The following is a 13,844-nucleotide window of genomic DNA, read 5'->3' on the forward strand; positions in this document are numbered from 1 at the left end:
CCTAACTCCCATTGCCTCCATACAGTGAATATTCCAGTCACTGTTTCTTCAACATCCCTTGCTGTTCTCTCTTGCATAGTATGTTCACATTAAATGCCTTTTCTCTTAATCTCTACTTGCCAAATCCTAGCGTTTCAGGGCCTAAGATCATGTTTCTTAAATGCAGCTTTCCCAAGCAATCTTTTTTTTTCTGTGCTCCCATAATATCGTTTTATGCCTCTGTTGTTTTTATAGCTTGTTTATATGGTTTTCTCACCTACTTGACAGTAAGCTCTTTGAAGGCAGGAGTCTTGTCTTACTTATCTTTGAATTCCACACTTGGACATTATTCTTAATTCAATTTTTTTTGGTAAATTTCATTCAAATGGATTTAAATTTCATATATTATAAAATACATATTTTATATAATAATACATGTGTGTTGTAAATAAAACAGTAATGTCTGGATTCAAATTCAAATAAATATGAAATTTACATTCTAAAGAGACTGTATTTCATTTCATTAATATATAAAAGCTTTCAAAAACATGTCATTTGATTGAGTGAAAGGGCCTGTAGATGGAATTCTGGAATTGTCTGACACAATTTGCCCAGTAGGATATTAGAAACACCTGCTTGAAACTTGAGTATTTTTATAACCTTAAACTTCGTGGGCAATGATATATTCCAGGATGAGGCTGAAAATATGAATGCCATTCAGAGTTTATCAAAGTGCTAGGGGAGTGCCTGAATAACTACATAACATAGGTCATTTTAAAGGTTTTCTGGTTACTTCCTTTGGGTAAAACATGGCTTCTATTTGAACTACTTACCTCTGTCGAGTCTTACTTGGTTGTTCAAGTCCTTTTTGATCAGATGTTTTCTTAAACTCTGACAATAACTGAGATACAGGATATTTACTGTGTGCTAACATTATGTTCACTTCCGAAGTCTATGTGCCTCACTGATCCAGGGACAGTACTAAGTCAAGGTGTGCTCTGGATTTACCGAGGTTGTACACCTCTACATTGACACATGGATCAGTTTCCTCACTCTGTAAAAATTTTCTAGAGAGGAGATAGAATTGATTATTTCAGCTGCTCAGTTACTAGAGGCAGATAGCTCCCATCTATTTAGGTTATACGCTATGTACTAGGCCTTGCCTTAATTTCTTTTTCAGGGAGGTCTACTGTATGCAGACCGCATGTAGGGAGACTGAGGACGTTTTTTCTCCACACACCTGAGAATCAGTTGTAGCATGAGATATGGAATGCAATTCAAGCTTTTAGTTGTGCATTCGTTACTTTTGGTATTATCTCCATTGACATGGGGTAGGGGGTTCTACTGTGAGAGATGGATTTTCCTCCAGGGAAGGTTAGCCTGTTTTATGCATGCTTATGAAAGAAGTATTTTATGATTTATTTTCTCCATTCTTTTTATTTACATAATCCAAAATTAACGTTGGCCTTTATGCTAATTTTGGCACATCCTGAGTAAAAGGAAAATTTGAGAAGGAATCATTACCTTATTTATGTACACCTGTAGCAACCAAAGAATAAACATAAGCACTGTAAAAGATAAAACTTCAGGAAACAGTACATTGGAATTTTGACTTCGTTGTTATATTTCTTATTAGAGTAAAGTAGCCAAATAGTCCTCCTTTGGTTTAATTCTCCAAATATTTAGTTAGAGTAAATATTTAAAATAGCTTGGCAAGAACCTACCATAATAACATTGAGGAATAGAATAGAGGGAACTGAAAGGAAGGGGAAGAAACATAAGAATTGGAATATAAAAATAAAAATTTATCACAACTGAGAAAATAAAAAAAATTTCTTTGAATTCAATTATAATTAACATAAAAATTATATTAGTTTCATGCATACAATATAATAACTCAATAGTTCTATACATTACTCCGTACTCCTTGTGATAAGTGTATTCTTAATTGCCTTCATGTATTTCACCCATCCCCCCACCCACCACCCCTCTGGTAACCATCAGTTTGTTCTCTATAGTTAAGAGTCTGTTTTTTGGTTTGTCTCTTTTTTTCTTTGTTTATTTGTTTGGTTTCTTAGATTCCACATATGAATGAAATTATATGGTCTATGTCCTTTTCAGACTTATTTAATGTAGCATTATACCTTCTAGATCCATTCATGTGGTTGCAAAGGGAAAGGTTTCATTCCTTTTTTATGGCTGAGTAGTAGTCCATTTTGTATATATATCACATCTTCTTTATCTATTCATCTATTGATGGACATGTGGGTTGCTTCCATATCATGGCTATTGTAAATAATGCTGTTCTAAACATAGGGGTGCATATATCTTTTTGAATTAGTGTTTTCATATTCTTTAGGTAAATACCTAGTTGTGGAGTCACTGGATCATATGGTAGTTCTATTTTTAATTTTTTGACAGACTTCCATACTGTTTTCCACAGAGGCTGCACCAGTTTGCATTTTCACCAGCAATGCATGGAGGTTCCTTTTCCCCCACATCTTCATCAACACTTGTTGTTTCCTGTGGTTTTGATTTTAGCCATTTTGACAGATGTGAGGTGATGTCTCATTGTGGTTTTGATTTGTATTTCTCTGATGATTAGTGATGTTGAGCATCTTTCCTGGTGTCTGTTGGCCATCTGGATGTCTTCCTTGGAGAAATATCTATTCATGTCTTCTGCCTATTATTTAATTAGATTATTTGTGGTTTTTTGTTTTGTTTTGTTTTGTTTTGAGTTGTATTAGTTCTTTGTATATTTTGGATACTAACTTTTTATCGGGTATACCATTTGCAAATACCTTTTCCCATTCCATAGGTTGTCTTTTAGTTTATTCATAGTTTCCTTTGCTATACAGATGCTTTTTATTTTGATGTAGTCCCGATAGTTTATTTTTGCTTTTGTTTCCCTTGCCTTGGGAGACATTTCTAGGAAAATGTTGCTATGGCTGATGTCAGAGAAATTACTGCCTGTGCTCTCTTCTAGGATTTTTACAGTTTCACGTCTTGCATTTAGGTCTTTAATCCATTTTGAGTTTATTTTGTGTGTGGTGTGAGAATGTGGTCCACTTTCTTTTGCATGTAGCTGTTCCACTTTCCCAACACCATTTGTTGAAGAAACTGTCTTTTGCTCATTGCATATTCTTGCCTCCTTTGTTGAAGATTAATTGACCATATAATCATGGGTTTATTTCTGAGCTCTTTGTTCTGTTCCTTTGATCTATGTGTTATTTTTGTGTCAGTACCATACTGTTTTGATTACTACAGTTTTGTAATATATCTTGAAATGTGGTATTGTGATAGCTCCAGTTTTGTTCTCCTTTTTTAAGATTGCCTTGGGTATTTGGGGACTTTTGGGGTACTATACAAATTTTAGGATTGTTTATTCTTGTTCTGTGAAAAATGCTGTTGGTATTTAGATAAGTATTGCATCAAATCTGTAATTGACTTGGGTAGTATGGATGTTTTAACAATATTTGTTCTTCCTGTTCATAGCATGGAATATTGTTCCATTTGTTGTATTGTCTTCAATTTCTTTCATCCGTATTTTGTAGTTTTCAGAGTACAGGTCTTTCACCTCTTTGGTTAAATTTATTCCTAAGATTTTTTTTTTTTTTTTTTTTGGTGCAAGAAACCAGGTAAGAAATAAAAGGTATCCAAATTGGAAAGAAAGAAGTAAAATTCACAATTTTCAGATGACATGATACTGCATATAGAAAACCCTAAAGACTCTACCAAGAAACTATGAGGACTGATAAATGAATTCAGTAAGGTCACAGGATACAAAATCAATATAGAGAAATTCATTGCATTTCTAAAAAGAAAAGAAATTCATTGCATTTCTATACACTAATAATGAAGAGGCAGAAAGAGAAATTAAGAAAGGAGTCCCATTTGGGGCGCCTGGGTGGCTCAGTCGGTTAAGCGTCTGACATCGGCTCAGGTCATGATCTCCTGGTCTGTGAGTTCGAGCCCCGCATCAGGCTCTGTGCTGACAGCTCAGAACCTGGAGCCTGCTTCAGATTCTGTGTCTCCTTCTCTCTCTGACCCTCCCCTGTTCATGCTCTGTCTCTCTCTGTCTCAAAAATAAATAAACATTAAAAAAAATTTAAAAAAAATTTTTTTAAAAGAAAGGAGTCCCATTTAAAGTTGCACCAAAAAGAATATTTTTAATTAAACAAAACATCTAATTGGCCCTTCCCTTTTTTAAAAACAAGACAGCATACACCATTCTGTCAGAGAAGTAATAATTGTGCACATAGGGTTGTCATGTCACCATGGACCTCCTTGGTGAAGTTTTGGTATGATGAACCAAAGGACTTACCTCCATTGGCTGTCAGTGAGAGAGCTAACCTTGCTTGAGAGAAGATGATTTCATAATTTGACTTAAAATATTTACTTTAAAAAGTTTTTTTTTTTTTCATTTTTTTTTTTGAACGTTTATTTATTTTTGGGACAGAGAGAGACAGAGCATGAACGGGGGAGGGGCAGAGAGAGAGGGAGACACAGAATCGGAAACAGGCTCCAGGCTCTGAGCCATCAGCCCAGAGCCCGACGCGGGGCTCGAACTCACGGACCGCGAGATCGTGACCTGGCTGAAGTCGGACGCTTAACCGACTGCGCCACCCAGGCGCCCCTAAAAAGTTTTTTTATTATAAGAGCATAAGAAGCTTGATAATGGAAAACAGCTTATGCTGGAAAATAGTTGAGACTTCAAAATATATATTTTTTTAAATACTAAATGATGGACTACTTGTAGAAATTGATTCTTTTGGGGCGCCTGGGTGGCGCAGTCGGTTAAGCGTCCGACTTCAGCCAGGTCACGATCTCGCGGTCCGTGAGTTCGAGCCCCGCGTCGGGCTCTGGGCTGATGGCTCAGAGCCTGGAGCCTGTTTCCGATTCTGTGTCTCCCTCTCTCTCTGCCCCTCCCCCGTTCATGCTCTGTCTCTCTCTGTCCCAAAAATAAATAAACGTTGAAAAAAAAAAAAAAAAAAGAAATTGATTCTTTTGACAACTAATTTGCCAACCATTTACTCATTTTGGAAAAGTTAAATTTTTTCATTGAATTTATTTTCTGTAAAAATTAATAATTCAATGGGAACATTGGTTTTTAGCTACTGTTATTTATGTTTCCTTGGCTGATTAGTTTGAAATTAGGGATGATAAATGTCTTCACTCATTCTAAGTTCAATATTGTTTATTCTTCCATTTTCATTCCTTTCAATCAGTTTCTGCAATAAGGCAAGATTAGTAAACATTCAATAAGAGGAAGTGGTGTGGAGAGTGGGAAATAATTGACTTGAAAGTTTGAAGACTTAAACAATAGCCCAAAGCCATCATAATGACCTGTAAGCCCTTAAGCAGGTCTTTTGAGTTCTCTAGTTTTCACCTCTTTCTTCTGTTAGTTGGCTGATGGACTAGATGATTTCTAAAACGTTTCACAGTACTTAACACTCCCTGTATGATTTAGAATGGACTCAAAACTTAATGGTCATAGAAGTGGAGAGTTATAGATTTGCTCCTAAAACAAGTTAGTTAGATATGTCTTATTTGATGTCAAATATGTCGTCAAGAAAACAAATCTCTGTTGCAACTGTGTTCTTGGAAAATGTGACATGTGCTTAGGAACACATGTGGGGAGAATTTTGCATGGCCAATACCAGATGATCACAGCCCAGATGCAGAGTACGGACTAGAGAGCACTATTCAATACTGAATCATCAAAGAAAGATTAAATTATGTTCAGGAGACTGTAATTAACTCATGGAGAAGGCTAATGTACTTTGGAAAATAATCACTAGCAGATGTTAAAACAAAAATTATTTTCTCTGTGGTTTTTACCTAACCATAAGGTTGTATTAACTAGGACGCCTTACTCCCTAAGCAACCCCATGAGCTAACATTTCACCACACTACAAGTATTGCAACCAGAGAGAAACTGAAACGCTAGAGGCTTATATTTATATCTCTTCAGACAAGTGTTTTTATCTCCCAACCTAACATTGAGAACTGTGTGCTTTTGTATATTATCATGCATAGTTTTTTTTAAAGATTTACTCAGTGTCATATCCTCTCTAAACCTTTCCTAATTCTCTTGATAGGATTGACAATCCCCTCTTCTACGGTCTCACTATACTGTGTTTATATTTATGTCAAAGCACCCAAACATTTTGTTGAACTTATTTGTTCACAAATGTCTTCCTGCTAGGCTCTGAAGTCTTAAATAGAGAGCTTCCATTTTTCTTTTTGTCTTCTGTAAACTTACCCCATTTTCTGGCACATAGTAAGCATCAATAAATGCCCCAAAGTGTCAGGAAATGGTCAAAACACCTAGTTTAGAAGACTTAAGTTACAATCACTTATTCACGTGTACCTATTTTTTTGGTTGTTTTTAGTCCTTTTAATTTGCACAATGTTTTATCTTGTATCTTGTCGCTGCTCCAGCGCCAACTACCTGCTGAGAAACAGCAATAGACCACAGGTAGCTCTGGGTTCATTTTTACAAGCATTTTCTAGAACCGGAACCCTAAATGAAAGGACAAAATCGGCGAATTTGACTCAGTTTGCCCTAACTTCCTCTTGTGGAAACTCTCCTTTCCCACACACACCTTTTTGACTTCTCAGAGCCTCTGCCTCACCCCAGTAATGAATTGCCCCATGTTCCAAACAGGACTAACTTTTCCTGTTCCTATTTGAATCTCTTTAAACCCTTTTTCTTCCTGTTTACATTCCAAACCTAGCTCTAAGCATCACCTTCATTTCCAGACTCTTTCCAAAGACCTAAGCTTACAGTCATCATACCGATCAAAGTGTGTGTGTGTGTGTGTGTGTGTGTTTGTGGTATCATCACACATACACATCTGTGTCTGCCTTCCCTTCCACCTTCCAGACACACATCTTACCTTGCCACTCCAGGCACTCCAAAGTGGAACCAGGCGTCCATTCAGAGACTTTTTTTTTGTAGTGGGGAAAAGATGCCCCTCTTCAAAAACCTGGGGAGGAATTAAAGTGTTATCTTGAACATGCGTTTCTCTTTAAGTACCCTTCTCCCATCTTTACCCACCACTTTGGAATTTCCTCTACTACTATTAAATATGAGTATCTGTTCTCTAGTGTGTGAAGAGCAGTGTTCATTCTTTTACACATGTCATATTTAAACACTACTTTTAAATGAGAAATAATACAAGGATCATATCTTGTTTCCAGTCCTATTTGCCATTTTTTCATAGAGTTGATGTGAATAATAATCATTTTTAATTGTGACAACTCTCACCGAAAGTGAAACTGGTTTCTTTCATCAGCTCTTCTACTAAAATTATGATCTCCTGTGCATTTGTTTAACCTCAGGAAAAAAAATCAAGAATGATGGAAGGTACTTACGTTTGCACAAGAAGTTTGCCAATGAAACCTTTTGCAAGATTCATCTACAAGTCATATTAAACCTTTAAGCCATAAATTGTCTTAGAATAATTTGGAAGAATAGAAAATTGAAATAATAAAGAATCTAACAATGGACATTTTAAAACATTATCTATTAGTCATCTATCTATCATCTTTCTGTCTATCGTCCATTATCATAGCTCAATGTATTCCTTGCTTAGCTTAGTGACAATAGCTTGTAGGGATCTAAGAATAAATATCTAATGCTAAGGTGTTTTTTTAAGAGTAGAAAGGTTGAGAAACCACTGGGATAGAAACGATAATGTTCACATTTTCCAAGTGTCTGTTACAAATTAGAGATAGGGGAATTGGAAAATATTTTTAAGGAACTCTCCTATAAGCCAGCAGGTGTCAGAAAAATCAGTCTGTACTTTGTTAGTAAAGTGAAAGATAATTTTCACCCCATATTTAGGAATATATTTTAAACGACTTGAGGAAATTTAACAAGATCTGTTAACACTATTTCCTGAAATAAAATTGTTAACTTTATTAAATATTAAGGTTTCACTGCTTGATGATTTCTGGTGAGTCAAATAACCTAAAAGTAAAGTTAAAGAAATGAAAATCTCTCTTCATTTATTCCATTGTTTAAGAGTATACTGTGTGAACTCTTGATTTCTCAGGAACAGAAACATAAGGTGTCATACCACATTCTCAAGAGCTATTTGAGGAAAGATTTTTCTTATATTTTGATAAGTACACTGAGGCACAAAAACTCACTGAAAATTAATGGAAAAATAATTTCCTGAGATGGTTATCTTCATGTCTTTATTTTAATAGTAGTAACTGCCTCCCTTGTGGAGGCCATCACTGCCTCTAAATTTTATTTTATTTTATTTTTTACATTTTTAAAAATTTATTTTTGATAGAGACAGAGCACAAGTGGGGGAGGGGCAGAGAGAGAGAAAGACACAGAATCTGAGAAGGCTCCCGGCTCCAAGCTGTCAGCACAGAGCCTGACACGGGGCTCAAAGTCACAAACCGCAAGATCATGACCTGAGCCAAAGTTGGACACTTAACCTTCTGAGCCACCCAGGCGCCCCCATTACTGCGTCTAATTTGCAACAACATCATTTGTGTAAAATCATCGAAGTTAGTTTCGTATCTTTCACATTAATATCATCCAGCTCTTTGCTTTAGAATCACACTAATTAACTGGAAGTTTCTGTAAGGTAAAATATAAACGCAATATCATTGCCATTGATTTTTGGTTCTCCCAGGGAAAACCAAACATTTAAGGGGTCATGGATTTTAAGTCATGAGACAAAGAGAAATTTTGAGTCTTCTTATTGAATGAAAAGAAGGATCTTCGGTAATCTAAAATTCCAGATGTATGCACATGGCATGAGATAAGTGTTTCCTATTTCCAGTAGCCATAGTTCTGGAAGGTAACACTGGAAGAGCAGAGTCATTGCCCTATCACAGCTTGTCTGAGAGATATGCTTGTGCTCCATTTTGCCTGTGAAAGCTGTTGGCAAGAACAATGATTTCTGGGATTGGGAACGGGTGGATGCCTGTCTATAGTTGAAACTCCGTTGGAAGGCCTGGGTGTCAGTGCTGGCCTTCTGAGGGTTACTTTCTCCTTCTCCCTTATTACCTCTTAGTTCGGTGACTCAGATTGCCAACCATAGGTAGTCACCAAATGCTGCAAGTTATTGTTCCCTATAAATAGCTATATCTGTAGACTCTTGGCCCATTTATGTCGTGGGTGAATTTTGCTCAGGGTACAAAATACTTCAGTGATTTATTAATTTTTTTCCCTGAGGGATGCCATGCTTTTCTTTACATTAGGTCATAATGCCAAAGTATAGTGTTATTTTTTTTCCCCCAGAGGTGCTATTTGATTTAACTTTTTTTTGATTTGTTTAACTATTGTTTAATAACTATTAGCTATTTGATTTGTTTAACTTTTTCCCCCCAGAGGTGCTATTTGATTTGTTAAAAATATATAGAATTTACATGTCTTATAGATTATGTCTTTTGTTGTATGTCTTATAGAATATATATGTCTTTTTTTTTTTTTTTTTTCAGTGCTTAATCAATCATGCTCTTTGGCTTTGATGAAGCTTTCAATTTTGAGAGTAGTAGAGCTTGTCAGGTATCATTTTAAGTTACCAGCAAATGGTTGATTTGAGGCAAGAAGAACATGGTTTAAAAATGAAAATAAATCTAGCATGTGCTTAATAATTTGTCCTTTGCAGTAACAGAATCTTATCTGACCACCCACATTCATCTGGCTGCTGACGACGTCCTTGCTTCAATTGCAGAAGCTATTTTTGTACCTTTTGTGTCTTTTGAGGAACCAAGTGGGCCTGCTTGCTTATAATGATTCATGTCTCAAAGTGCGCAGGGTGTCCTAAAGTGCTACAGCAGTGATGTGGAAAGGGGGACAGGGAAGTTAAAGCAAACTACTTCCTTTAAGCACTTTGAATGCTCCCATGAAGTGGGACTGGGTTTAGGCACATTTTGCCGTGTCTTGAATCTGCAGTCCTTCCTATGAGACAATAACTTGTCTGGAAGAAAAAGCAATATTTTTAAAAATGAACAAATATACAATAACCATCTAAGGATAGTGTCACAATATTTTTATGTGGGCCTTGTGTACTGGGAGATAAACCCTCTTAAGATAGTTCATTGATTACTCTATTTGGAGCAAGTAGTTTGACTGACTTTCCATGCATTTCTTTGGATCAGAGCTGGGTAAATATTAATTCTAAGTATGAGAAAGTCCCTTTCTTTATTTCTTGTTAAGTCTCAGGATTTTACTTTGGTTGGTTTTGGCTTCCTATTTCAGAAATTAATTTTAGCACAGAACATAACATTGCTGAAATAAACTATAGAGAAGAATTCGCTATGAGGTTATCTGAGACTTCATCCTGTGGAGTTTAGCAGCTGATGCACCAAAAGAAGTTTCCTGAGAATCTCAGCTTTAAGGCAGAACTGTGTCAGGCACTGTCATGGCATAATTTCTAGTTCCAATATGTTAAGTTATAACTCTACCATTATTTTCCTGATTGCCTCTACTTTTGTTGGTATAGACAATTCTTTTTTTTTAAATTTTGTTCAATGTTTATTCATTTTTGAGAGAGAGAGACAGACAGCACAAGTGGGGTAGGGGAAGAGAGAGAGAGAGAGAGAGAGAGAGAGAGAGAGAGAGATGCAGAAACCGAAGCAGGTTCCAGGCTGTGAGCTGTCAGCACAGAGCCTGACGTAGGGCTTGAACTCAGGAGCCATGAGATCATTACCTGAGCCAAAGTCGGATGCTTAACCAACGGAGCCACCCAGGTGCCTCTTTAAATTTTTTTTAAATGTTATTTTGAGAGACAGAGCATGAGCAGGGGAGGAGCAGAGAGAAGGAGACACAGAATCCAAAGCAGGCTCCAGGCTCAGTCCACACAGAGTCCGACGCAGGGCTTGAACTCACGAACCGCGAGATCATGACCTGAGTCGAAGTCACGCGCTCAACTGACTGAGCCACCAGGCACCCCAGCAATTCTCTTTTAATACAAGTACTTGTTCAAAAGAGTTAAACTATGTTAAAAGAAAGGAAATTGTTTTCTTCAGGGAAAAAAAATGTCTTCTTGAGAGATCCACTTCCAAATTTTCTTTCCTCAAGGAAAGCAGTTTCTGTGAATGAAGAATAAGCATGCTTATTAAGCTGACTACAAGTGTTATCATTTAAAAATTCTTCTTGTTCATCTTTTAGGTTTCCAGAAGTTATGCATGAGATCCTGTGAGGAGAGTCGGCACCGTGGAAGACATAGATGGTTGTGATACAGTTTTTTGATATGTGGATAACAGGTTAATAACTAAAACTTTTTATTTTATTCCATTGTTTTTGCATTGAACTTGAAAGGCAATTTTGGCCTACTTTGTACCCATATGTAAGCCAACTTTGTCATTAAATCTGGGAGGAAACAGTGTATACATGCCATTTAGAGAGAAAAGTGTTGTGAAGGTTTTGTCTTGTTTTCCAAACCAGTTTTAATTACAATTCTCTTAATTGAGATAGCTGCATTTAAGAGCATTTCTTTCTTGCAAAGTTTATTTTCATATTAAATTCTACTTAGTGAACCCTAATTACTTTGGCTGTGTAATGGGGAAAACAAAATCACGACTGTGAAAAAAAATTGCAAAAAAACTTTAGAACAAAATATTGAAAGTAGTGGGCTACAGTCAAAATAAGTTATAAATACCTTGACTAAATATGCAAACTATGCAAATATCTGCAGTCATGCCCACAGTGTAGCCAGTGTGGAAAAAATCTAGTTCAGTTTTCCATTAGGCTTTAAATATCAAATTGGATTTTAATGTATGTCAAGTTAGAGGGTGATCATCAAAATATTTTTACTTTTCTCCAAAAGTTCTCTGGATTGCTTGGCAGGGTTTTATATAATATACAGTACCCTGCTCATATTGACAACTTGCTTATTTTAGGGAGAACTAAGGTTGTGATGGGGATTTTTTACTAATAAAAGAAGCATTTATAATGAATTTGGCTCTCAGGATGGTGCCTTTTTTTAATCATCCTGTGGAAATAAGTCTGTATTCAGCTGGACTCTGGCAATGGCCATGGCTTTTTTGTAGATCCTTCTTTCCCTTATCCAGTCCTATGTGGTAGCGATTTGTGGGACCATCACTGTGCTCTGAGACACTTGTGTATTTCTTAAAATATTTGGTAATTGATCTCTGTCATTTTAAAAGCAAATAGATGGAAATGGTCTCTAAAATGTAATTCAGTAATCACTATTTGAAGATGTATATGTTTGTTTATAAGCATAATACCCCCCAATTCTCAAAAAAAGGCCAAATAACCATTTTAATTTTTCTAAATGTTTTACTATTAAAATTTTAGAAGTAGAGAGGCCGCGTTTGTTACCAGTCGTGTCACACCGTTATTATTTAGGATGTTATTATTTAATGCTCTCTTGACTTTTGCCACCACTCAAGTAATGATTAATTTCCTGAGGTAAAGCTTTTTTGTAAGATAGTGTTTTCCTAAGCAAAAGATCCCAGATTGACAACCGTGGATACTGTAAGCCTTTATTCATCTACAGAGCAAGCTTGCCTTCCTGCCAATCCCACCCAGCTGTTATCCTGAAGAGACCTCTGTTGAGGTCTATACGGGAGGCTGTTGCTGTGCCTTTGCTTTCAAGGCCTGTCTGAGGAAATTATTTAACTGGGTGCCAAATTTATTTGAGTGGGACTGTGAAGAGTAGCCAAAGGAGAGGGCACACTTTTAGAGAAATGGCAGCTATTCCATGGAATAATATCTTTTTCAACACTGTCCCCCTCTGAAAAATGTGCTTAAGCTGCCAGACAATGCCTGTCTTGACTGCCTCAGAGACTCCTACGGGCTGGGGCACTATCCACAGGAAACCCCAGAGTCATATCCTCCAACAAAATAGCTCACTCCTTTCGCAGCACTCAAAGACATTGGGAAAATTTTAAATGTGAACGTGAAATTGCGTTTGGAATATCTCTCCTTTGTTGGCAATGGGTGCCAAAAATGACTCTGCGTGGGTTTGGTTACCATAAAAAGAAATCTCACAGAATGAAATAACCGACTGGGTTTGTTTTTTTTGTTTTTTTTTTTGTTTTTTTTGTTTTTTGTTTTCCATAGGAGGATTGCTCTAATGTTACATTTTGAAACATATCAATCGATTGGGAAAACTGGAAATTTGTACTTTTAACATATAGTTAGGGAATATGAAAAATGAAATGTATCTCTGCGGTGATAAAGAAGTAATGTAGTATAATCAACCACGTTACTGTGGATTTTATAGCACCAAGTAGATCTATATTGGGAAAATGCAACTAAAGCTGCTGATTTTTGTATGAGGGTGCATTTGATGGGTTGTAATAAAATTACGAAACTAAAATAGCCCAAAGAAACTATTTCCCTATTACTTAGCATTTAAACAATAAAATGCAAGCTTAGGCATTTGCCGTCGTTGGTAGACTTAGATTGCTCCGTAAAAGGATCACCCAACAAAAAAAGACGAATGTCTTTGTCACATCTTGGATTCAATTTTGAAAGCCTTAAGATTTTAAAAGTGAATTTCTTCTCCCTGATTGTAAGCTGAGGAAAGCAGTAAAGAGACTTTTGAACACCCTCCAAGCCTGTTTGGTTTTAAAGAGACAAACATGCTATGCCCAGTAAAAGATCTAGGGTGAACCCAATTTACACTGCGGATTTTTTTCCATTTCCAAGATAAAGCAGGTGTGGACAAGAGATTAACGGGAAATGTCCACATTTTTTTTTAATGGTTAAAGAATACGATCAGTATATTCCTCAAAAGACCCAGCACTCATGTTTTCTCTCTTCTGTTTTTCTCCATATGCCTCAGAAATTGCAAAAGGAAAGTAATTTTATGGATAGCAGTTAGTTGAAGCCTCTCCAAGGCTGGTGTTGAAGAGAAATA

General features: G+C 36.4%; 1 protein-coding gene across 1 annotated transcript in view; it reads left to right on the forward strand.

The window, feature by feature from the left end:
* The window catches only part of HIVEP2 (HIVEP zinc finger 2), a 196,592-nt gene that overhangs the window by 152,283 nt on the left and 30,465 nt on the right, over positions 1-13,844 (forward strand). The window contains exon 3 of the mRNA XM_047101691.1: positions 11,126-11,220. The gene's annotated coding sequence lies outside the window, so the exon portion shown is untranslated. The remainder of the gene's footprint in view (positions 1-11,125; positions 11,221-13,844) is intronic.

Source organism: Lynx rufus, unplaced genomic scaffold, assembly GCF_022079265.1.
Source record: "Lynx rufus isolate CCGP_SWC_20201006 ecotype Redwood Valley unplaced genomic scaffold, mLynRuf1.p SCAF_6, whole genome shotgun sequence".
NCBI lineage: Eukaryota > Metazoa > Chordata > Mammalia > Carnivora > Felidae > Lynx > Lynx rufus.